The sequence below is a fragment of the Aquila chrysaetos genome, chromosome 9 (genome assembly GCF_900496995.4).
Source record: "Aquila chrysaetos chrysaetos chromosome 9, bAquChr1.4, whole genome shotgun sequence".
Classification (NCBI taxonomy): Eukaryota; Metazoa; Chordata; class Aves; order Accipitriformes; family Accipitridae; genus Aquila; species Aquila chrysaetos.
Window position 1 is genome coordinate 3159785 of NC_044012.1, and position 23942 is coordinate 3183726.

At 51.0% G+C, this 23942-nt stretch overlaps 1 long non-coding RNA gene across 1 annotated transcript; it reads left to right on the plus strand.

Moving 5' to 3' along the window:
• The first annotated feature begins 12564 nt into the window (after nt 1-12564).
• On the plus strand, nt 12565-23399 carry LOC115346150. The gene is made up of 3 exons (XR_003925034.2): nt 12565-12646; nt 16023-16174; nt 22946-23399. It is a non-coding gene; the product is annotated as an uncharacterized LOC115346150 (long non-coding RNA).
• The last annotated feature ends 543 nt before the right edge of the window (nt 23400-23942 follow it).

Below are 23942 nucleotides of genomic sequence, written 5' to 3' on the forward strand. Positions count from 1 at the left end.
GCCCCTTGCCCTGAAACCTGAAACTTGTGATTTCATGATTTGTCTGTAAGTTATTTTGCTGTCATAAATTCATATGGCTTTAACAACCTTGCGCGCAAGATAAGTGCACGACCCTGGCTGGGGCTCGCAGTGTCTGCTGCCTCCTACAGCAACAGAAGCAGAGCTGGAGCATGCACTGTGCAAGAGCATCTCCATCACTGGCTCCTGTGGCTCAGTTTGGGGCTGGGAGATGGAGAAAACAAGCCCCCCCACCTCTCACTACAGTTTTTTTTGCATAGTTTGGGGCTGGTTTGGCTCTGTCCCTGCTCTCTCCCTCCTCCCTGCACACCTCAATCCCCTTCCCCACGTGCTCCAGCCATAAATGTAATGGCATGGTCAGAGTCTCGCTATTATTCACCATCCTGTTTCTTATACAACCGAGCAAGCTGTTTGCTCTTTTGACTCACCGGCTGCTCCCTCCACGCAGGGTTTGCAGCAGGAACTGTGCTGTGAATCAATACAGTTAATTCAGAAACCAGTCACTGGCATGAATAATTTAGAATATTCTCTGGAGTGGGCTGGTTTGCGCCTGTGTCTGCAGGGCACAGACTCGGGTCCGTTCTCTGCGGAGGGCTTTCATTGCACTGCCAAGTGGATGCTTCCCGCTTTGGGATTTTTCCCTTAGAAAAACAGCAGAACAAAAATCCACTTCTTGCTCCTGGGAGTTGGCAGGAGAGGCGAGGGGAACGGGACCCATCGCTGCCCACCGGCGCCAGCAGCCTCGGAGAAAGCATCTGAGCGCACATCCGAGCTCAGCAGCTCCGAACGGAGCACCGTGGGGAATTGCTGCTGCAGACCCATCCCAATGAGGTGCCTGATCGACTGTTTAATGACCTGTTTTACAGCGATGCCTCTAACTGTCCTCGCACTGGGTTTTAAAGCTCTCTATGCCACCTGGCTCTGGGTACATTCCTGGGAGCAAGGACGAGGGGACATGGGTGCCATCCCTTTTGCCCCCAATTTGGTGTCCCCTGCAGCAGCTGCGTGGCCACCCTGCAGTCCCTGAGGCCAAGAGTGGACAACTTTGGCCAGGAGACCGTGGCCAGATCCAGGCGTGCACTAAAGCAGGGCTACAGCTCACTTTCCCAGCTGAGCCCTGGAGCAAACCCGGTCCCACATATAAATGATGGTTTATTGCATCCAAACGACAGAGAGTTTGGATTCAGGCCACAGCGCAGCAGATAAAAGCTAAAGGAGACCCAGCAGCAGGGTGGGAAAAATTCACTTTTATACATGACCCTGCCTTTCATGCCAAGCACATTCAAGTGATGCTCCCTAGAAAGGAGAGCCCTTTTCTCTGCCTGTGCACAACTTTTTGGGGTCCTGGAGCCGGTGTCACTGCCTGGCACAGCTGCCAAGGTAGCTGGTAGAGGAACAGAGAGCGCTTCATATTTAGGAAGTTAAACGGGGACCGTGTACCCTAAAGGGATGGACCGAGGGTGAGAAGGATGGCAAACAAGCAAAAGCACCCAGCTGCTGGAGCCAGAGAGACCGCTGTCCCCGCTGTCCCCGCCATCCCCCAGCGTGGGGTGGGGGGGGGGCACCCGGAGCTCCCGGCACCCAGCTTTGCTGGGTCCAGGTCACACCGAGCCACATGATCTGCGGGGTCGGAGAAGCAACAACAACAGGAACAATCTGTGGGAGAGGAACTTAGGATGAGCCCAACTTCTCTAAAAGTATAAAAAGACCCCGGGGGCCGCAAAAGGCATCAACTTGCACGTCCTCTCCTCCCGCCGCTGCTGCCGCCTCGCAGCCCTGACGGTTGGAAGCCGGCGTTGTCCCGGTGTTGTGCAATATCGTTTGTGTGCACTTGGCATCGGCTCCCTCCACCGCTGGCCTGCGCTCCCAGAAAAGGAAACGCAACCCCACCGATGCGTGAAGGTCCTTCGCAAGAAAGCAAACGGCTTTGCTCAGCCTCTGTCCTGCTCGGGCGCTTCACCCGGGTGATGCTCCCATGAAAAGAATGAGCGAGCCTGCAAAAAAACACCCCGAATCCTTTTAAAGAGCATCAGGGAATGAATTGCAAGGAGCATCTCTGCTTCCTATCAAAGGATGCTCATGCAGCTCAAAACAGGAGCAGGGTTGCTTAATTCCGAGTCAAATGGATTTTCAGCACCTTGCTGGGTAGTCACTCACTAAGCACAGCTACACCAAGGTGCATGACAATTTGTAAGGTCCTATTCCCATCAGTTTCTTCTTTTTCTCTGGATTTATTGGCATTTCCACTTGCTGACCCAAGCCAGCCAGGGACAGAACGTGTCCCTGGTGCACCATGGCTCTCACAGCAGCTCTCTGCATGCACCCTGAAGTAAGGCATTTAGACAAGGACATTTTAAAGCCTATTTTTGGCTTGAGGAAACACTAGCTCTGTCTGAAACCTTCCAAATGACAGAAAAAGACCCACTGAAAATGAAGGCGAAGCTTGGTGGGTGGCCCTGCTCTAAACCAGCCGATAGAAAGGCACATCTTGCACACAGACCTATCTCCAAGCCAGACCTGGTGGCACCCTCCAGGAGATGGGTCAGGTGCTGTGACTATCATCAGGAGCATCTATAGATGCTTGTGGTTTTCTTCACGGGTTGTGAACTAAGGAAAAATATCATCCCATGTAGAAAACCTTACTTCATCTGTATCCTTTGGCCACCACGCCTGCAAGGCTGTGATAGAAACCATGCACTCACGGTGTGACATTTTCTCCTAGCCTAGAGGAAAACGTTTTGCTGATTGGAGAGAGGAGAGTAACAGGGGAAAATTTGATCTTAAATTCTAGGTACTTCTGGCTGCTAGAAAGTTGGTCTTTACTATTAAGGCAAACTGACAAGATGAGTGAGGAAGAAAACTCAAAACATGAAGAGATTTCAAACTGTAGCCCACGGCCAGTTGCCAGGCAGCTGTGGCTTATATGTTCCAACACTTTTTCTAGTGAGTCACTTAAATGAACCAGGAGCTGAGATTCCAGGAATTTTGTTTTTTTAACTTATAGGACAGGAGGAAGAAACAAACATAGATGTTGCTTCTGAACTAAAAATACTGTTTAGAGAAGGACATCTGCAGTGCAGCTTTGAATGTCAAGGTCCTCAGTGTTTGGCCTGTTCTCCTTCAAATGTCACCTCCTGACCTTGGGAGAGGTACGAAGACTGGAGAGGAAAGTGAAAGATTGCAGCCATCCCCTTTTTCCCCTAGAAATACTTGTTCACCTGGAGGGGTTGCAATGAAATGGAAAGGAAATCTCATTTTCAACCTGTGGTGCAGGGACGGGGACACCCCTGACCTGGCGTTACAAGTTCAGGATCTCCATGTGGTGGATCTGGACCAGTCCCAGCTGCTGGAGGCCTTTTGGGGACGTGGGAGTTGCGGAGAAGTCTGACAAATCATTCATAAAACTTGTGGGAGAGTATTTGTGAAAGCCAAGCACATTCTGCCAAGCCCCCCCCCCCCCCCCCCCCCCCCCCCCCCCGCCCCAGCATCAAAGTGACCTTTGTCTTGTCTTTTATTTTCACTTTCGAGCTCTTGCCTTCCAGAGGTCAAGCAGTTTAAAAAGGTTGGCAGAATTAAAGAGGCAGGATTAATCCTCCCAGTTATTTTATCTTGCTGGCCACCATGTCACCTTGCTTTTGCTAGGGTCAGTAATTACGCAAAAAAATCAATATGTTCCAAAACGTCACAAGTCAGACCCCAGAGAACCCAGGAAACTTGTGTTAAAAAGCACAATCTTTGCAAAAATACCCTTTTGTGTCTTTGTCTCTCCATTCGGAGAGTCTTTGCAGTTCTTGTTTTTCAAAAAAAGGAAGAACGATTCTCATGTAACAACAGGACTCCAGGAGCTGGAGATTTATGGGGGAAAAAAGAACAAGTATTGTATAACTCATCATAAAGCGGTGAGAAACCACCTGCGCTTCCCTCTGGTCTTGTTAAACCAGCTCTGCAATAAGGTACCGTCACTTTGCTTCTTGAATATGGTTTGGTTTATAAGATGATATCCATCTGGGGCAAGCAGTGTGCAAGTCAGGCCATAAACCTCCATCAGCTATAGCCTGTTGCTATTATTTAACCCCTGATTATTTAACCCCTATGGTAGGATGTGGTATCTCTTATCAGGGCTCAGTGGGAATATCAGCTACCTTGTGCACTGCCTGAGCACCAAACAGCCAATCTGGAGTTAAACATTAATGAGCTGTCACGACACTGGATTACCAGAAATCTGTTGAGCTGAGGTCATCCTTAGGGATGAATGATGGGGTTTATTTTAAATATGTCCAGGATATGGTGGGTCAAAGCTCGGGGGGAAGACTCGCGTGGGTGTCAGCAGTCCCTATCGTGGTTGAGGTCTCCCTTGGCTAATGTCAAGACTTCATCAGAATTCTTGCTTCAGTCTTGTGGTCCAGCGGCTGCTTTCCTCCAGATGTTTAAAGGCAAAAAGCAAGAGGGGCGGGGGGAAGGTTCGGTTTCTAAAAGCCCTTTCCGCACTGCTTTTATTACTGTTAATAGGATAGCACATGGTATTCTTGTCATTCACGTGAACCTCTTCAGATGGTGGCTTCAACTGAAGGGGCGCGTGACAGTGAGCTCCTCGGCCTAATTACCTCTGCCAGGCAAAAGCACTGCCCTTTTTGGGGGGGTTAATTTCCCATCTATTCCTTGAATCTAATTGCTCCTTTTGCTTGGAGTACTAGCCATGAAAACAACTTTTAATCTACCTCCTGCCTCCCACCAATTATTTAATACCTGGATTTTATTATTTCTCATTTGTCTTTCTAACTACCCTAATTTTTCCAGTTTCTCTCATCAGCGTTTTCCCAAGCTCTTTATTGTTTTCTGATTGCTGTAATTCTGCAGTATCTTTTGGCACTAAAGCATAGCTCCCCAGAGGAAGAGGCTCATGAATTTATACAGTGACATTACCCAGGCTTTTCAGACAAGTCTTGGGGGTGATTCGGGTGCCCAGAAATGCTCCTTCTGTTCCTACCTCTCCTGTTGCTGCACCCCTTTAATGAGCGGATACGCAGGAATTAGAAAGTAGAAATTGCACAACTGATTTGCTCCGGACTCTCGGCATAAAGTTCTGAAAGTCTGGGTCAAGATTTTTGGAGACTAAATGCTTGGTTTCTTCCATCCTTCCCCACTCTCTACACCTCTGACTCGGCAGGGCATTTCTCTCTTCATTTGTCAAGACACAAGTTTCAGCCTGGGAGGAAATTTTCCCCATGGTACTAATTTCTTCTTCTTGCAACTGAAGCACATTTGAGAATTTGTTCCTGAAACTTCCCATGTTCTAATTTTACATGACGGGGCTGTCAGAAGCAGCACACGAAAGAAATGAAATCTCCTCCGCAGCTTTGGGGTGACTGTGCTGCTGTAGAAGGGGTGATGAAACTCAGAGGCTGTTCCCCTGCTCATTAATACCAAATTTCCTACCTTGGCTCCAGGGGTTTTACATGACACTCAACCTGGGCCCAACACAACATTTGTTAAATCCTCTTTAAGTGACGCCACCTCTTTTTTTCTTGCTCGGCAGAGGAATCTGCCTTCTAACCAAATACTTGAATGTGCTCATGCCAGGAGAGGAGTCTTAATATGATCGGCATGAGGAAATACATTGGGGTGCTGGGAGTAAACATGTTCCCTTGGAGCTTATTTATCTTACAGGGTTGCCCCAGACTAAGGATCGGGTGAGACAGGAGCCAAATGTTGCTCTAACATTGCCTCAAGCAGATTTTTTTTTCCTCTTCCAGTAATTTGTTTCTCTTTCCATCTGAGAGTGGAATTAAAAGAGTCACAAATTACGACAAGAGATTCCGCTTGTGAAATATACTGCATTTTTTTAAGGGCAAGAGCATGCAGCTGCATGGTGACTACCAGTGGGTGGATCGAGATGTACGCACCCATGTCAGGATCTGGTGGAGCTGCACTGATCAGAGATCAGGGTTCGGGTCCCTGATTCTTCACGACTGCTTCTTCTAGCTCATCCTGCTTGAAAAGACCCAACAATTGCAAATCCTGTCGCTGGTGAGAGCAAAAGCTAGTGCTCCCTAAAGGTCCCCCAGGAACGGTGCTCAAGGTCAGAGTGGGAAATTGGTTTCCTTTATGGCTCGTCAGTTATCTGCCTTATCTGCCTCCTCTCGAGTGCAGGGTAAAAGATGAGCAAAGACTAATATGTAATTACTTGGTTGGGAACCAGGAGGGGCTCAGAAAAAACATTTGAAGATCCAAACATCTTCAGTTCTGGGAAGGTTTGGGTTGGCACCTGGGGGCAGGGTTTGACCTCTGTTGTACGTCAGCCAGGACCTGCAGTGTGAATTTGCAAACGAGCCTCAGATCAGGGTTCGATCATGAATCGATTGATGATGGGCTTGAGGTGCTGCAGTCCCAAGGGCTTTGAGGCTGAGGTCCGTAAATGCCATCTACTACCCACGAACAGAAATCAGTGTCTATCTCTCTGCTCCCATGACTGTGGGTGGGAGGAGGAAGATCTTTCCTCAGTTGGACTGAGGTCTCCCTGTTAGCATTTATCTTCCATGTCAGTTGAACAACAAGAGCAACATGTGTCCAACTCAAGGCCAAGCCTTGGAAGTCTTCCCAGAACCACAGCCAGTATCAGTCATGGTACTCAGTACTGTTTTCCTGGGCCCCCATTAACTGGTTTTCATTAGCACAGGTGGTCAGGGTGTCTGACAGCACATCCGCTGATGCTCTCCATCTCTCATCATCTCAGATGCTTGCTGGGACTCCGTTTTTTTGAGCCGACAAGTGTCATCACCTTCTGTCCGATGAGTTTTTTCCCCTTTTCTGGTCCTGCAGTGGCAGGAGCGCGTCACAGGACAACCTGTCATGTGGAACCAACCGACTGTATCTCGGTGCGGTCCGTTCTCACCTTTTTTTTTCCTCGGAGAGGCCAGATTATGACCATAAAAGGGAAGAACGGAATATTGGGCGAGGAGCCCTGCTCCGATTGGCTGAGTGCCGATTCGTGATGGTTTCGGGGGAAATAACCAGGTCGGAGTAATTTTTGGGCTGAGAATAAAAACAATGCAACAAAACCGTGTGGTTCACCATTGAAACCAAGGCAGGACTTTCGGTGTCGGTGCCTCCTGTTTTTCTTGGTTCCACCTGCGTGAAACTGCAGCAAGGCCCTCACTTCCACGTGGGCACAGCGGCTCAGCCGCACAGAGCTCCTGGTTCCCATAAAACATCTCTGCAGCCACGACCAGCTGATGCCACCTATGGTGACATCTCCTGGAGGTGAACTGGAAGGATCTGGTGGCCAGGTTGACCAGGAACCAGAATTGCAACCACCTCCTGTCAACCCATGCCTGTAGCCACGACCAGCTGATGCCACCTAGGGTAACATCTCCTGGAGGTGAACTGGAAGGATCTGGTGGCCAGGTTGGCCAGGAACCCGAACTGCAACCACCTCCTGTCAACCTGGTGGCCTTCTGAGTTGGGAGAGCCCAAGCACTAGCTTCTTGTGGTTGAGTATCTGTGTATCCACGTCTGAAAACCAGCAGAACAAAGTCCCTTCACGCCCTAATATCTCTTCCACCCAGCCCTCGTTAGACCATTTGCATGGTTAAAAACAGGATTTTAATCTCCTGAGACACTCGCCTAAAATGCGCCACCAGCGCTGAGTTACAATTTTTAATAAATACGATAAAAAAGGCTGAGAGGGTTTCCTGGAAACTTTGGCAGCCTTGAGTTGGGAGCAGATGTTGGCGGCAAGCAAAGTTCTTGTAAGCTGTAAAGGCATTTTCCTGTTTAATGATTAGCCTGAGAAATGTGACAGCTGAATTAGGGTATTTGTGCTCAGGAGCACGGAGAGCTGAGGTATCAGCTTCACCCCTTCTGGGAAGGCCGCGCCCAAGTAAATTCTTCACTCGTTGCCTTCATCCAATAAGAACAAGACGGTTTTATGGTTAATGCTGTTCCTGGAGTCGGAAATGGGCTCTCATCACCGAGCCGATGGCAATCTTCTGCCTTGCCTTGTGTGCTCAGGGTGGCAGCGGGGCCATCTGCAATGGGGAGCGTCTCTTCTGGAGGGCGAACCCAACCGCCTGCAGAATGAGACAGCAGCCTGGCCGCCGCGATGGAGGATGTTTGCATTAATCACCTCCCAGAAGAAGTGGCTCTGACAGCCTTTGGTTCCTTCCTTAAACTGAAATGGGGTGTCGGTCCCCCCTCACTGGCCGCTCCTGGCAGCATCAGGTTGATTGTCTGCTCCTTCAGCAAGTCTGTCCAAGTCCAGGGGGGATGAGCCTTGCAAGTGGCTGTGCAGCCGCCGCAGCCTGCTCTTTTCATCCCTTTCTTCAATTTTCCTCCCCATTCCTCCTTGCATCCACCCTTCCCTCCCCGTCTCCCCCCTTTCCCCCAGGTAACTCATTTTGGATAAGCACCGACAATGCTGGAGATGGTCCTGCACCGTCACCCCACCTCTCCCTCTCCATCAGGCCCCTTCCTCTGCTCGTGCCCCAGTCCCGGGTACCTTTTGCTCTCCAGTGGTAGCAGTGCCCCGGTTCTCCTCGCTCCACCGCCCGTTACAATTTCTCTCCCCGTTACCGCTGCAGCTATTTCTTCAGCGGTGACCGCAGCGGCGAGCCCCGGGACCTATCGCAGCATCGCAAGCCATGCTGCTTGGCCCCACAAAACCAGAGGGGAACCACAGCATCTTACTCATTGGCACTGGAGTGATGCTACCCCATTGCCTCCTTCCCAGTAGGGCAGCGGTTTGGGGAGATGGGCAAGGGGTGGCTGCGCTTATATGGGGACAGAGTGCCTGCTCCGGGGGGGTTGTCTCCTCCATGGCCATCAACCCAACATCTTGGGGCTCTCCAAAACCAGCCTGGGCTGCAAGAGCCAAAAATCTGGGTAAAGCATCTTTTGTGAGGCAGGGGTGAAGGTGGTGGTTGAAGGTTTGTTATCGGTGTGGTTCAGGGTAACGTTGGTGGCAAAGCGCCTCTGAAAACTGCAGCGGGGACCTGGGTAGAGCCAACCCAACCAAAGGTCTGTGCAGTGGTTTGCTGCTTGGTGCACTTTAGTACGTAGACTTGAATCATCAGGTCTTTGGGTCTAACCTATGCTGTTCTGCAGTATACGTGAAAAAACTTACAAGTTTTTTGCTTACACCCTTAAACTTACAAGTTACTTGCAAGTACAGCTTAAGCACTCTGGATATTTCAGATAGATATACCCTTGTCCTCAGAAAACCTCCCCAGGGCAGAACTGCGCGGCTGCCCCCATTGCGCAGACAGCGAACGGAGGCCGGGGGACACGGACGTATTTACCCAAGGCTGCAAAGGAAGCCTGCGGCAGAAACACATTGAATCTGCCCCCAGCTCCCACCCCAAGCAGGCTCTAGTCTCCCAGACCGCAGGTTTCCTTTCCAGCCCTTCGGTCCTAACCCCAAACCAGCCTGCAGAGAGCAAGAGGGAATTGCACAAATGCCGTGGGTGCATTTCAGAGACACCCCCCCGCCTCCTCCACGAGTATTGCCTGGGTGCCCCCGGGATGCTGGCAAGCCCGAGTCCCGGGCACAGCCCGGATCCTGTGCAAGGGACACCCAGCCCTGCTCAAAGCAGCCAGGGAGAGTAAACTAGAAGCTTTTAAGGATAATTCAGACCCTTCAAAGGACAGGATCCCTTATCAAAGGGCCACATTTCCCCAGCAGGATGGGGACACTGCCACCATGCCGGGCCAGGCGCTGCACAGCACCTGCAGACAGGCGATAAAGCCAAGCGAGACCCAGCAGGGCGAACTACAACAGGCAAATGAGCACTGAAAAAAAATAATAATTAAAAAAAACCACCTTTAACTACATGACAGCTTGGTTGAGACCCTGTTCCTATATTTGCTTAGCTGAGGGCTATCTTTATAAGTCCTTGCTACCAGATGTTCCCGCATTTGCATGTGGGGTGAAGGGAAGGGATGCTCAGCGGGTCCCAGGGGTGCTGGCTGGGTGCTGCAGCCGGATGGCGATTGCCACCCAGTGGCTGTGTGCACCGCGCTGCCTTTCTGCCTTGCAAACTCCCTAAAAATAAAGCTTCGCTTCTGCAAGCGCAGATCTTTTGGCAGCTGAAGCTGTCGCTTTTCTCTTCGTTAGCGATGGCGAAGCCTGCGGCACAGTCGTTCTGTGCTCAGAGCGCTCCTCTTTCACAGCCGGGGTGGTTTGACTGTGTGTGGGAGATACAAAACAGCTTTTTTTTTTTTTCTTTTTTCTAGTGTAAGCCACTGCTGCTGCTGAGCAGCCGAGTTAGCTGAGCCGGGCACTCAGGGAAACTGCAGCTCTGGCAGAGCTGAGAAAATCTTTCCAATACACCTCGGTCCATACCCTGACCGAGGCAGTAACCTAGGCTGGCAGACCCCATCCTCAAACCCCTTACCATCAGCACAGCAGAGACCCGAGAGAAATACGTTCACATCTCCAGGGCCCTTTTTTTCCCCCCTGAGCTTGTTCCTCAGCTCAGGTCACAGCAAACAGTAAGTCTGGAGGTAATTTCTAAATCTGTGGCTGCTGCAAGTTTCCATCACAGAGAACACGGTAAGAGACACCCCAGCCATCAGGGTCCTGCAGGGACCTGGGTTTAGATGGCTTTCCAGCTAATCCCTCCCAGGCTACGACTTATTTTCTGCTCTCACTAACTTTCTGCCTAGAGTGTAAACAGCAAAACCCCCACAGCAATCACATTCCTCTGCTTAAGCTCTCCCAGTGATCTTTTCCAGGTATATTTTATATTTTTGCATTAACATTGCCTACAGAAGGCAAAGTCAATAAAGAGAATTACTCCTATTGCTTACAGCAGAGCTAGTTCTACTCTCAAAGGAAGATTTCTTAACCTTACTTCTATTACCTATATAGCAAACAAGCCTCACCTTTATATAGACACCTCCCTAATGTGCTTATTTGACCACAGTCCCTTTAAATTCAACAGGGTGCAGCCTGATATGGCTAATTGGGAGCAGGGTGCTGGGGGAAAGGAAGTGCTTTTTGTTGCAGCATTTTAATTTTTTTTTTTCTTTTTTTTTTCTCTGATGCTTTAGTGGTTAGAGGAGGTCATGTACTTTGTAGGCTCGGTAACCTATGTGCTTGGGTTGTGTGTGTTTGCTGAAGGGAGGTGAAAGGGCTGAGCCACATGGTTCTTCCTTTTTTCTTACAGCTACTGCTGGAGCTGTTAGGCCAACATATTCCCTGAATTTCATTTATTTTAGATGTACACTGCATCCCTTGGAAATGCTTTGAGTAGGTTGTTCCTAAGCTATAGCTGTCTGAGCCTGGGGAGAGCTGTATCAGAGCTAATGGCTGCTAGCAGATTTTCTTTAAGGCTTGCTGTTGAGCATAAATTACTTGATCCCAAAGCTGTAGGGAGATAACTATTTCTTCAGAAACCCTTCTGGTGAGCTTAGGCAACGGCAGGCAGGGATGCTGCAAGCGCTGAGGGGCATCGCCTGCTCTTGCTCTGCCTTTGCAGCTGGAGAGGCAGCACTGCTGCTCCCCTTGCCTTGTTGGTTCCTCCCCATCATGGGGGGAATGGGTGTCCCCTCTCCTTTGCTCTATTCCCTTCCTTGGGGGTTTTCTGCTTAGAAAAATCCCACTAGGCTGATCTGCAAGGAGAGAAGAGCCTGTGTGCGCTGATAAATAACGCTGCGGCGTGTTTGTGTCCCGGCGGTTGGTGGAGCTGGGTGATGAGCTCCCTTCCCTGCTCCATCACGCAGGTAATGAGAAGAGCCCCACGAGGGCTGCTCGGTGACCACCTCAGGGTGCTCTTTCTCAGGGACCTCCTCCTTTACAGAAGCAAACTTTGGAAAATGGACAGGACTATTTATTTCTTAGGGGGAATTTGGAAGGACCCAGGTGTTCTGTGTGGGTTTGTACTGGGTGTCCTGAGCCAGAAGACACAGGTCTGCTCTAAGCCCCCAGACCAAACCCTGATGTCGGTACCAATCTGGGGGGTGTGTGTCTCTGAGCAAGGCCCTGGTTAAGAAGAAATTATTTTCTCAATCATGCTCCCAAGGCACAGGGCTTAACCTAAAATCTCTTCTCAGCTGCCTGCTTGCAAGAATCACCTGGTGCTTTTGCAAGGGAAGAATCCCAGTGCTGGTTGTTCCAGCACTAATTACAGACTAATCCTAGTGCTGGTTTTTCCAGCACTAATTGCAGACTGGCTCTGAAGCTGCTTGGGCACCTGAAGGCACCACTGCAGAGGTATTTCATATGCAAAGCCCCGTCTCCTGCAGCAGAGCCGATCCCCTCCTGCAGAAAAGCATTCGTGGGAACCACTTGGCCACTGCTAAACTTTCTCTGGGTGCAGAACTTCTTCCCTGTTGCTCCTTCATGTCAGCATTTAGTTTACACTTGGTTCATCTAAAAAAAAAAAAAAAAAAAAAAAAAAAAAAAAAAAAGAAGAAAAAAAAATTAGCAGCCTCCAAAACCATTTCCTCTTTCTGCGAGACGCGCTGCTGAGCCAGGAGACAAACACAGCTTGTGGGGTTTGACAGAACTCTGACCCTGCATCTCCTTCGGGTTGGGTTTGGCGGGGGTGAAACCAGCCTTTTTGTTATATAATAACCTGGGGCTGCTATAAATACCGCTGTGCTGAAAGCCAGAGCATCGGTGTGGAAGGTAAGAGCCCACAGGTGCTTGGCTGTGCTGGCTGCACCCCCGGGGAAATCTGCCCTGGGCTCTCCTGGGGAGTTGGTGGGGTCAGGCACCTTCCTGCAACCATCTCTCGTGGGCTTGGATGTCCCAGGGATGTGAATGTCTTTGGTGGATCCAGAGGGAGCCCAGGGTAACTTGTGTGTGCTGTGGGGCAGGTGGGATAAATCCCAGCTGCTGTCTTCATTGCTTGGAGAGATGAAGGTGATTTAAACCAGCTGATAGATGTTTGCTGGTGTGCCTGGCTAAACTGGGACCAAAGCAGGCAAAGGCTGGTCTGTGCACACACACATAGCCCCAGGTAAACCTTGGTGGAGCCCTTCAGCTGGAGAAGGTTTAGATCTCACTGGGACCCAACCACGGGATGCAACCCCTGTTTGTTATAAAAGAGAGCTCCTTCACGAAACCCCCGTGCCAAAGCAAACGTGCAGCAGTGCTTAAAGCAGAGAGTGAGTTGTGGCTGAAGCTGGGTGAAAAGAGGCAGAAAAGTGGTGGGAGCAGGTTATGAAGGCATCAAACTCAGCTTGGGTATGTATCTTGGGACATATCTTCCAAAAAAGGCTGCCAAAAGCTTTTTGGGCACGGTGCTGGCTGAAAACAGGATGGACCAGGCGCCTCAGATGATCTTTTCTGACGCCCGTGAGCGGGAAGGCAGCCTTGCACGTTGTACGCAAGAGGGTAAGGATGTGGCATCCCGGCCCCATCACTAGATTTTCCTCCTTGCAGGGACAACATCCCACTCCTAATCAACTGCTAGGACCGGTGCACGCTCGATGCCAACCCCTGCGGTTGCTCCTTCCCCCAGGAGCCATCGGAGCCTGGGAAGCAATCCCTGCTGCTCTGCTGGGAGCTGTACGCAAGGTGCAAGCTCAGTGCGAGCTACCCGTAAGCTTGCTAGGTTAGGTACGCGCATGATCGCTCCAGATGTAGCACAGGCCTCGCACCACGGGCATCCTCAGCCCGATGGGGCAAGACTTGGGATACGGGAAGCAGAGGAGAAGGGGTTGAGGTGGGGAGGGAGAGTCCCAAAGGCTGATCAGGCTCTCCAAAGAGGGGTTTGGGGCAGGGTCGGCGCTGGGGAGCTCCTCTATGCCTGCGGCAGGGAGATAGCCTCGTGAGGCTAAAGCTAGCTTCCCGAAAACCCCAGAGGTCACACGAGAAAGCTGTAGTGGGAGGAAGTGAGCATGGCCACGGGTTCGCATCAGAAGTCCTGGCCCATCCTTTCTCCCCGGGGACACGGCTCCTGCAGACTCTGGTGCTCCAGAGGCCAGGACGCCAACTGGTTCAAGGAGCCGATCCTGCCAAAAATAACCTTTCCGAAAAGACCAATGACTCTTTTTTTTTTTTTTTTTTTTTTTTTTGGCTGGATCAACTCCCCAGGGTGGCTCAGAGCAGGCACAGGGTGGGAACGTGCTGGAGAAGGGCTCTGTCGCAGCCCAAATTCAACTGCAATGCCTTACACTGCCAAGAAACCGCATCTGAAGAAGCCAGCTTTCCTCTTTTGCTGAGTTTTGCCCCCAAAACCTCTTCTAGGCCCATACCTTAGAGCTGGGTAGGCACCAACTGTCTTTAGGTGTGAAGGCAAGGGGCTACACGCAGGCATGGAACAAGCCCTGCTTTGGGTGACCTGCTCAAGTTCCTCCTGGAACAAATCTCCTGCTTTTAGACCCCAAATTAAACTGGACCTTCATTCAGAGAGAGAAATCCCTTCACAGCTGGGAGACTTTGAATTGGAATCCCCCTTTGAATTTTCTGAGCTGTTTATATTAAGCAATGCTTGTAACAGATGGATGCTTAAACGCGGTGATTTAGGTGAATATTGTATTAGAATGCCTTGGGAGCCAGAAAACACAGTTTCTACGGGAGTTCCTTGTCAAAGGAACTAAATCATATTTTCCCATTTATTGTTGCCGATTAACAGCGTGATGTTTAGGATGCTAAATATGCACCAAGTGATACCTTTTGGCAACCACCAAGTTCGCGGGAAGGAGCAGCAAGGCGAGAGGAGCTCTGCTGTGCCGTTTGCCTGGAGTTAAGCTTTGGGCGATCTCCTGTCTCTTTAGATAAATAGCTGTCACGAAATAAGGTCAGCTCCTAATGACCTCTCTCAGGGCTGCGCTAATTCAGCTATTTCTGCACTCTTTTGGGAGAACGCCGAATGTATTTTAGCATCTCAGTTTTTTTAGCAAAACGCAGCTGGCGAAGCACGTGGAGCACATCGGGAGCTGTTTGAAGGCACTGGGCATTGCAAATGGGCCACCCAAATTAGCAGCCCATACTAGGCAGCCATGCTGGGAGGGATTTTGTACAGACCTCAGCTGGAGGAGACGCTGCCCTGGCAGCTGAGCAGCAAAATTGTCACCCTGAGTGCTAACAAGAAAGCAGAAACTCAGCTTTTTCCCCTAAATCAGCCTAGAGAAGGCACTCTGGGTTTCAAAATCTAACCTTTTCTCAAACTTCCTTAAAAGTTTAACTTATTCCTTCACTGGGCTCTTTCTTTCCCTAAGGCGAGAGGGGAAGTGGAACCATCTGCCCATATTGATTTTTAAAGTATCTGGTTTTATTCCAGACTATTTTACAAAGCTTCAGAAAAACACAGTATTTAGATGTGAAGCTGAATGTTTAAGAAAGGGCTTTTGCATCAGGTCTTTTATACTTTTTGTACTCTATCCCTCTGGCTGGTCTATCTGTCTATCATATAATCATTAAATGGCTATATAACAAGTTGTTCGGCCTAGTAGGTGTTTTTCTAGATACCTTAATATAGTGATTATACTGTCTTTTAAAAATTGTTCCATTGTTCTTGAAAACCTATTAAGGATGGTGGAATTTATATTTCATTTCTAGACATAACCACACTGTATTTTGTATATGTGTGCCTTGACATGAAATCTGCACATCTGTATAGTAGGTATGACTAATAGTCTTCATAAATATATGAAGCTTTTAAAACACTAATGTCCCAGCTAAAACCCATCCCAAATCAAATTGATTTGGAGAAGAAATGAAGGCAAAAGCCTGAATTCTCTGCTTTTTTGCCCATGCTGCCCTCTTTGAATGGTCTGTTACACACTTCTTGGCTGTTCCACAGTTATTTTTTCCTATAGAAAGTCCTGATGCAGCGGGAAGATGCATTTATCAATGCTATTCCTCTGTTCCTGCCTGCCCTGGCTTGCTATTAGCAAAGGGACTTGCAGTTTTATCGCCTAGCTGTAATGGGTGCATCACTTTATAATAAATTTAGGAGAGCCACTACTTTCTGTGCTGGTACAAACCACACTGAGCAATGCTTAGCGTGACCTGGATCTCAAAGGACTTTCCATTCCTGCTTTAATCCACGCAGGACTGATTCTCGGTGACTTTTCCCTGAGCAATAAGGAATGGAAAGAAACAGTGCTATGAAATCGGACTGAGATGGGACTCAGCTAAACCTGGATTCAGCTAAACCCAGAATTCTCCGCGGAGGGTCTGCAGCGGCCAGAGAAAAGTCCCTGGGTGAGTGATGCTGGCACTTGCCGGCCTTTGAGGATGGGAGGGATTGGGGGACTTGAGGGGGATTTGGGGAGGCAAGGGCAACTGAGCCCAGCTAAAATTTTTAGCTCATGCCAAAACCTCTCTCTGTCCCGGTGAGCACCAGGGAAGTTCAGATCCAGGCTGATCCGAGGCAGCTCCGAGGGAAACGCTTCGCACAGGGATGGTAGCACAGCCTCCTCCCAGGCTGGTTCATGTCAGGAAGGAGGCCTGGAAAGCTCCGGCTGCCCAGAGAGATCCTCGTCCAGCTTCTCTTGGAGACTGCTTCCCTCTAGTGAGAGCGAGAGCGACCCACACGCCGGGGCCCAGCCTTCCTCTTGGGTGCCGTGCTGCACGCATCGAGGGTGCTGTGCATCTGTGTCTCGGATGCTGCGCATGTCTCGGATGCTGCGCATGTCTCGGATGCTGCGCATCTGTGTCTCGGATACCGTGCATGTCTCGGATGCTGCACATCTGTGTCTCAGATGCTGCGCATGTCTCAGATGCTGCACATCTGTGTCTCGGATGCTGTGCATGTCTCGGATGCTGTGCATGTCTCGGATGCTGCACATCTGTGTCTCAGATGCTGCACATCTGTGTCTCGGATGCTGCGCATGTCTCGGATGCTGCGCATCTGTGTCTCGGATGCTGTGCATGTCTCGGATGCTGCGCATCTGTGTCTCGGATGCTGTGCATGTCTCGGATGCTGCACATCTGTGTCTCGGATGCTGCACATCTGTGTCTCGGATGCTGCGCATGTCTCAGATGCTGCACATCTGTGTCTCGGATGCTGCGCATCTGTGTCTCGGATGCTGCACATCTGTGTCTCGGATGCTGCACATCTGTGTCTCGGATGCTGCGCATCTGTGTCTCGGATGCTGCACATGTCTCGGATGCTGCGCATCTGTGTCTCGGATGCTGTGCTGCATGCATTGAGGGTGCTGCACTACACGTGTCAAGGGTGCCGCGGGTATCTTGGGTGCTGTGGACGTCTTGGATGCTGTGCCGCACACATCCCAGGCGCTGCGCGTGTGTCTCGGGTGCGTGTCTTGGATACTGCATAGGCCTTGAGCGCTGTGCATACCGTGAATGCTAGGTTAACCAGAGCCCCTGAGCTGAGCTTGCGGCAGCTTCGTGCTGTGTGATGCTGCCTGGGGAGCAGCGGCAATGCCCGAGATGGGAGCGTGGAGTGGTACAGGCAATTCCTGATCTGGCACACGATCTGCAAGTACACAGATGAACGGGCAGCTGTGAACCGGCAGCCTGAATTTATACAGAGCTGGTGCTTTGCGTCAAGTGGCTGCTGTGTTTTTAATCTAATCCGAGAGCCCCCAGGCAGGATTCGTTGTGCTGCTGGATTTTTCGTTTGCCAGCAAGGGTATGATTTCATCAAACGAGCTGTATAATTTCACCACATCCTCAAAGGCTTGCCTGCAGCTTAGCTCCTCCAGGCTGCCTTTAGCAACCGGCGCAGGCAAAATGGAGTTACACCACCCAAGCGTACTTCGTACCGGCAAGGGCATCTCCCCAGAGCGACAGGCAGGGCACGGGCAGCGCGTGAGCGTGCCGCACTCCCGGTCCTTGCCCTCTCCCTTGTTACAGCCAGAGCCTCCGCTCCTGGCACAGCCGCAGCCGTTGGCTCCGAAGGATTTGGATGCCATTCTAAATCGGTAGCAGGCAGCAGCTCTTGCCAAGGGACGTGCAGGAGAAATGCTGTGAGCTGTGGGGCTGGAGGCGAGCAGGGCAGCGAGCTACAAGCATCCTCAGCTCGTCTGGGCTGACCTGCAGGCTCTTGACCCTGCTGTGCGGATGGGTGGAGGGGGGAATATTTATTGCCCCAGCAGCAAGGATCACGGTTCGTGCTTTTTCCAGCCAGAGGAGTTAGGGCTGCTGCAGAACTCTCGGGGAAGCAGACTGCTCGCAGAGCCAGAGGGAGAGGGGGAAAACAAGCTCAGCAATTCCCTCGCTCATCCTTGCAAATAGGTTAATTCCCTTCCCACACAACCGGCGACCCTCGGGCAGCCAGCGTGCCGCAAATCACGCCGGCGGCAGGGGCTCGGTCAGGAGCTGCAGCGGGGTCAGTGCCGCTGACATGCAAGCTGCAAATCTTCCAGCTGGGGAACATATGCAAGCGCGGCAAGCAAAAGCAGCGCGAGGGGTTATTTCCAAGCCCTTCTGCCTTGGCAGCTGATGGGGTTTCAAAAGGGAAATGTTGTTTTCAATGCCTGAAGTGAAAGGTGGCAGGTTTATGTCGGGGATGAGTCTGGCAGCGGCTGGCAGCTGGAAAGGGTCCCCGAGCGACAGAGGAGCGAGAGATCACCCACGGGCAAGAAATCTGGGGAACGGCAGCAGACTGCTGCGTCTGTTTTGATCACACTTAGAGAATGAGCAGGATTTATTGCATGGAAGGCAAAAAATAAATGAGCTGAATGTGCTAGAAAAATGGAGTCTGGAGAGAAGTACATGCCAAGCAGTAATGTTGCAGGGTATATGTGTGTAATTTGGCCAGTTAGTGAGAAAATCAATATTGTGGGCCAAGACCAGAATGCAGCTTTGTTCTTTTCTGGATTTTGAGGCAGGAGATGCTCTCCCCCTCCCTCCAGATTTGGGCCTGTGTCTGTTTTGCTTCTGCCCTGTGTTGATAAAGGCTGAACATCAATGCTTTTGGGGCTACCAGTTAAGCAGAACAGCTCACAGGCACCGGGGCCAAATCAATTTTCCTTAAAGAGACCTGATTGGAAATCACCAGCGCAGGCACTTCTGGCTCTGTCGGGGCACAGGAGCCAGCCTGCATTGATTTCTGGGTGTGGCCCACCAAAAAGATGTATTAATAATAACCACATCCACATCCCAGGGGCAGGTTTCCCCTCCCAGCCCACCTCTCCTTGCTCATGTGCTCCCCAGGCCACCTCCCAGCCCCGAAACGGGATCAACCAGGGCTTTGATTTCAAAGCCTCCTTTTTTTTTTTTTTTTTTTTTTTTTCTTCTTGTTTTACTTTGCCCTCCTGCTAAATTTCCTCCCTCCTTGAAGATACATATCTCCCCCTACCCCTGCTCTTGGGCTTTTATATAGCACCTATTAGCTTGCTACCTATGTGTCGATGAGGGGGAGCACAGATGTGCTGCAGCTCCCAGCCTCCCCCCGACCACCCCCCCTAAATCTCCCAGGACTCGAGAGGTCTGGAAAGCCGATAGCTACAGTTCCCCTGGGTGCCATATAACAGCAAGGGGGCTGTTTCCACCAAAGGGTCCCTGACACACAGCCCACCCCATACATCAGCTGGGGGACTTTGATTCAGATAGTGATCTGCACAGGGCTCGCCTTCAATTAAGGGCGAGGGATGGGTTTTATGACTCCGGTTTCCCCCAGACGATTGCCCGTCGGCATCAGAGGGAAGAGCATCGGCTGTTATCGGGACCCGCAGCAGCGGTATGGAGTAATGGGGTCTTCTCCCAGGGGGGGGGGGGGGAATGAGGGGTGCAGGGAAATTGGGGCAGGTTTCTCTTTCTTCTTCTCTCCAAGAAAATGACTGGTGTTAATTGAGCCTGACCCACTCCTAGACCAAGAGCGGAGATTCCCTGTGACCCATTTCTTTTAGAATTAGAGACAGTTGGGGAAATAGGAGTGGAAGAAAATGTGTAAAGGCTGTATTTGAGTGTACAGTAATCCTCCTATCCTCCCTCTCCTGCCCTTGGACCGGACAGACTCCAGCAGCCGTGCCCAGTGCCTGCACTTTTGTCTGCTGGGCAAAATTGGGATAGGGCATAAATAGGGTGAAATTGGCCATTCTCTGAGAAAAGGCAGCGTTATGCCATGCAGCGATGCAAACATCTGCAGTGCTACTCTGTACACTGGATATTAACTGCACCTCCTGAAGGATTAATGGGTTTGGAGGCAGGGATCCTCTGTCTGCGACGTTTTATAGTGCCCACTGCCTTGCCCCAAGGTGCTCCCCTAGTGCCAAGGCTAGCTTCAGCCCTGGGGCTGGTTTTGGGGTGTGCAGCCAAAAATGCCTTCCCAGCACAGGGGCTGTTTGCATCTATTCCCCTGCTGCACACCCAGACCCCTCTGGGTGCATTAGAGATGGGCTTGGTTGCATCTTGGGTTGCTTGCTTTCTTCCCACTGGAAATAAATCTTCAGCCAAATCCACGATCAGCTTTATAGGGGGGTGTCACCCCGACTTTCTGGGATTGGAGATGCACTGGTGCAGCTCGGGGAGCATCTCCAGGTATGGGGCTGAGCAGCTGCAAAGCAGTGTTGCAGGAGCTGCTGCTCATCCCTACGAGCAGCACCGAGCCCTCCTCTGCTAAGTGGTAGCCAGCCACGTTCCCAAACAGTATCTGCTGCTATTGCATTAATTACAGTAATCTAATGGGAAATGTAAACAGGAAAGCTCCGGGGGGAGATAAGGGGTGCAGGGACATGAGGCAGGGGCTGACAAGCTCCCTCTGGCGCGAGGAATGGAGTTCAGAGGAAAGTTCATTTTTCAGCTAGCGGCTGGCCACCGCTCAAAGGCGTTAATTAGGGCAGCCAGATAGTAATCGGGACAGTGTCCCCAGCCGTTTCCCCTTTCGGTGACAATTGCACTCCTGGGGCTTGAAGTTCAGTTGCAGAGACCTAACGCCTTCAGTGCATGAGGGGGCCAGGGCACTGCGTTGCTGTGCAAGAGATTATTCTTTTTTTTAATCACCCGGATTTTAATCCCACCCGAGTTGAGCGGCATCGTTCTGCTGCCAGCTGGCCGAGGAAAGGCGGAGGTGGATGGAAATGGCTCTTCCGTGGGACTTTCTAGCCAGGCATCAGAGATGGATGCATCGGATGGGCAGGACCAGCACACTCTCTGTTGGGGCTTTAAAACTCTCACCCTGCTTCATCCAGAGCAGAAACCAGCCCGCGGAGCTGGAAGTGCTGGGTGAAGCAGGGTTTCCCGTGTGCCACATGGGGCCCCGTGGGCGCTCGTGTCCTGGCCCAGGACTGTCTGCTCGTCAGCCCTTGCCCCACTCCTGTCAGCCCCACCAGCGCTTACGAGCATTTTCTAGTTCTGCCTCTTGAGTTTGGATCCAGGGAAAGAGGATACAGGCTTGGGCGGAGAAGGAAACAAGACAGCGGTGAAGAAGCTCCTTCTACTTTTATTCTACCTTCCCCTTTTATTTTATTCTCCTTTAATTCTCATTTCCCCCCCCCCTTCAAGGCTCCAGCTTCTCCTTCTCCCTGGCTGCACTTGCAAACGATGTGCCTGAGGGACAGCTGTGCTATAGGGGCCTTATTTTTACTTTTGGAACGACTGTATCCACGACCACCGAGCATCTGAAAAAGCCCTTTCTAAGAAGTTATTTTCCCAGCATGGCAGAGATTTCCATGCTCTGATCCTGCCTGGAAATCAAATGCTGTGTGCAGTGGAGCTGGATGACCCCAGGAGCTACTTCTCCATGGGGAAAGCTCGAAGGCAGGCACCAGGCTCACAGTCGAGAGATCCTGATGCTGCAGTAACCCCTGTGCATTGCTGGCGATATTTTGCCCCTGTAGCCGTGCGGCACTGCTGAGCTCCCCGGCACTCACATCTTAACTCACCTCTCAGCATACACCTTTCTTGGCCATTTCAAATCTGGGAGGAGGCAGATCCCAGTTTCCAGCCCTGAGACCTTTTTGTTCTCCTGGATTTTTTTTCCTCTTGGCCAAATCAGAAGGAAACCTAGTTTTTTGATCCGAGCTCGTTTCTCAGCGATGAGGTTTTTTTTTTCTTCCCCGGCTGCTTTTAGTCTGGGTAGGTGTGTGTGGGGGAAAGGAGGCAGATGAAATTACTGTTTATGTCACCTCCTTTGGCATTAAAGCAGCAAGTGAGGAATGTTTGGGCTGCCAAAGCCATTTATTTTTATTAAATCCAGTTTCCACAATAAGAAACACTCTCCATCACGCTCCTCACTCCTGCTGCCGGATGCTCCCAGCTCATTGCATGCAGCACCCAGGAGGATCTGGCCCTTAAAGAGCAGGAATCCAGGACAAAAGTCCTTCCAAAATACCTGTGGCTGGAATCCAGCGACCAGAAACACAGCAAAACCTGGTGCAGATGCGGAGAAAGCTTTCGCTTACCTTTGCATTCAGCTTGCACGAAATCCGTGTTGAGCGGCTTTGCATCGCGAGGTTGTGGTGGGAACAAGGAGCTGCTGGGGATGGCAGGCTGGGATGCCACCTCGGTCCCCATGTGCTTGCCCCCAGGGCTCCTGCTTGGGTCTGCGTGAGCGGGTCTGGCTCCCCTGCGGCTCCGCTTCCCTGTTCTCGCTCCAGGAACGATGACCTGAAAATGAAACAGGGCAAATCGCAGGGCTGCAGCCAGAAAACGGAGCCAGCCCGAGAGGGAGTGAGCCCCAGTTTGTCGACACTTCCCGAGCACGCTGTCATCCCAGTTTTAGCTGAACAAAGAGAAACCCAGTGAGCAGGTGACCCCCCAGAAGATGGTATCAGCCTCATTTGGGTGTTAATTTTCTGTGATGAGCTCAAGGGGAGACGTTCTCAACACGGACTGATGGGTGGGAGGAGGAAGATGTGGGACAGTGCTGGCGGAGGGGGGGTTCTTCTACTTACTGCAGAGTCGTCATTGCTGAGCTGCTGGCTAAACCCCCAAACTAATGTGTGGGGACACAAAAGATGCCACAAAGGCAAGAAAAAGTGCAGTACCACCACCTAATTTCCTCTGCTTGGGTGAAAATTCCCTCTCCTTGCAAATCTTGGCTAATTTTTTTTTATTTTTTTGCAGCCCCTTCACCAGAAGCATCCAGGATCCAGGTGGCAACAGACACGGGCACGTAGGTGGAGCTGGAAACCCTCCACGGGTGAAACAGCCCCGCTACCTGTGTGCGTGGGTGACTTGAGTGTGGTGTCGTTTTGCAGGGGTTGCGTGCCAGGCCGGCGATGGAGAGCCTGCCAAGATAAATGGCCACGCTTCCTACAAAGAAAAAAATCTCTTCTGAGTGGCCAAGCAGAAGGTAGACTTGCTCCAGGGCAGATCTTGCTTTTGCAGAAGTGTTTTGGGGAGGAGAAAGTAAAAATGACAGAGCGGGCTTTGTGAGATGCTGCAGGCACCCCGTCCAAAAATGTGGGGGCCGGGGATGGCATCCTGGATCTGCTCCAAAATGCAGCTTTACTATTGAAAGGAAATATATATACACACACATATGTGGGCATATATATTATGTGTGTCTATGTGTATAACGAAGAGGTGTGGTTATGTTTCATTTCTCCAGGATTTGGCAAAACGGACCAGAATTGAGAACGAGACTCCAAGAATGCATATTTGCAAATGAGCTTTTATTTTGCCTTAGGGAGCAGAGGTTTGCTGGGGCTCAGCGAAGACGAGTGAGCCGAGGCCGAAGAGCTGCGGGCTCGTGCAGCGCCGTGCACGGGGTCCCGGCTGGCCGGAGCGACCTCCTGCCTTCTTCCCAGGCTTCACCTCGTGGGGCAGCCCCCCCGTGTTATTTTACATGTGGTGGTGGTCCCACCGGCTCAGCATCACCATCCCATCCCACCCCGGTAATCATATCATCAGAGCAAATAAATGAAAGCAGAGCCCATGGCATAGGTGTAATCAGACTGGCTCAGCAGAGCTCTGCTTGAGGGTGAAGAGCAACCCTTGATGATTAAAATTAGTGGGGGCGTAACCAAAACATGTATAGTCCCGTCTCTGGCTTTTCTACCCACCCAGAAGACAGATTATTTATTTGAATAGGAACTCTTGCAACTGGAGATTTCTTGTA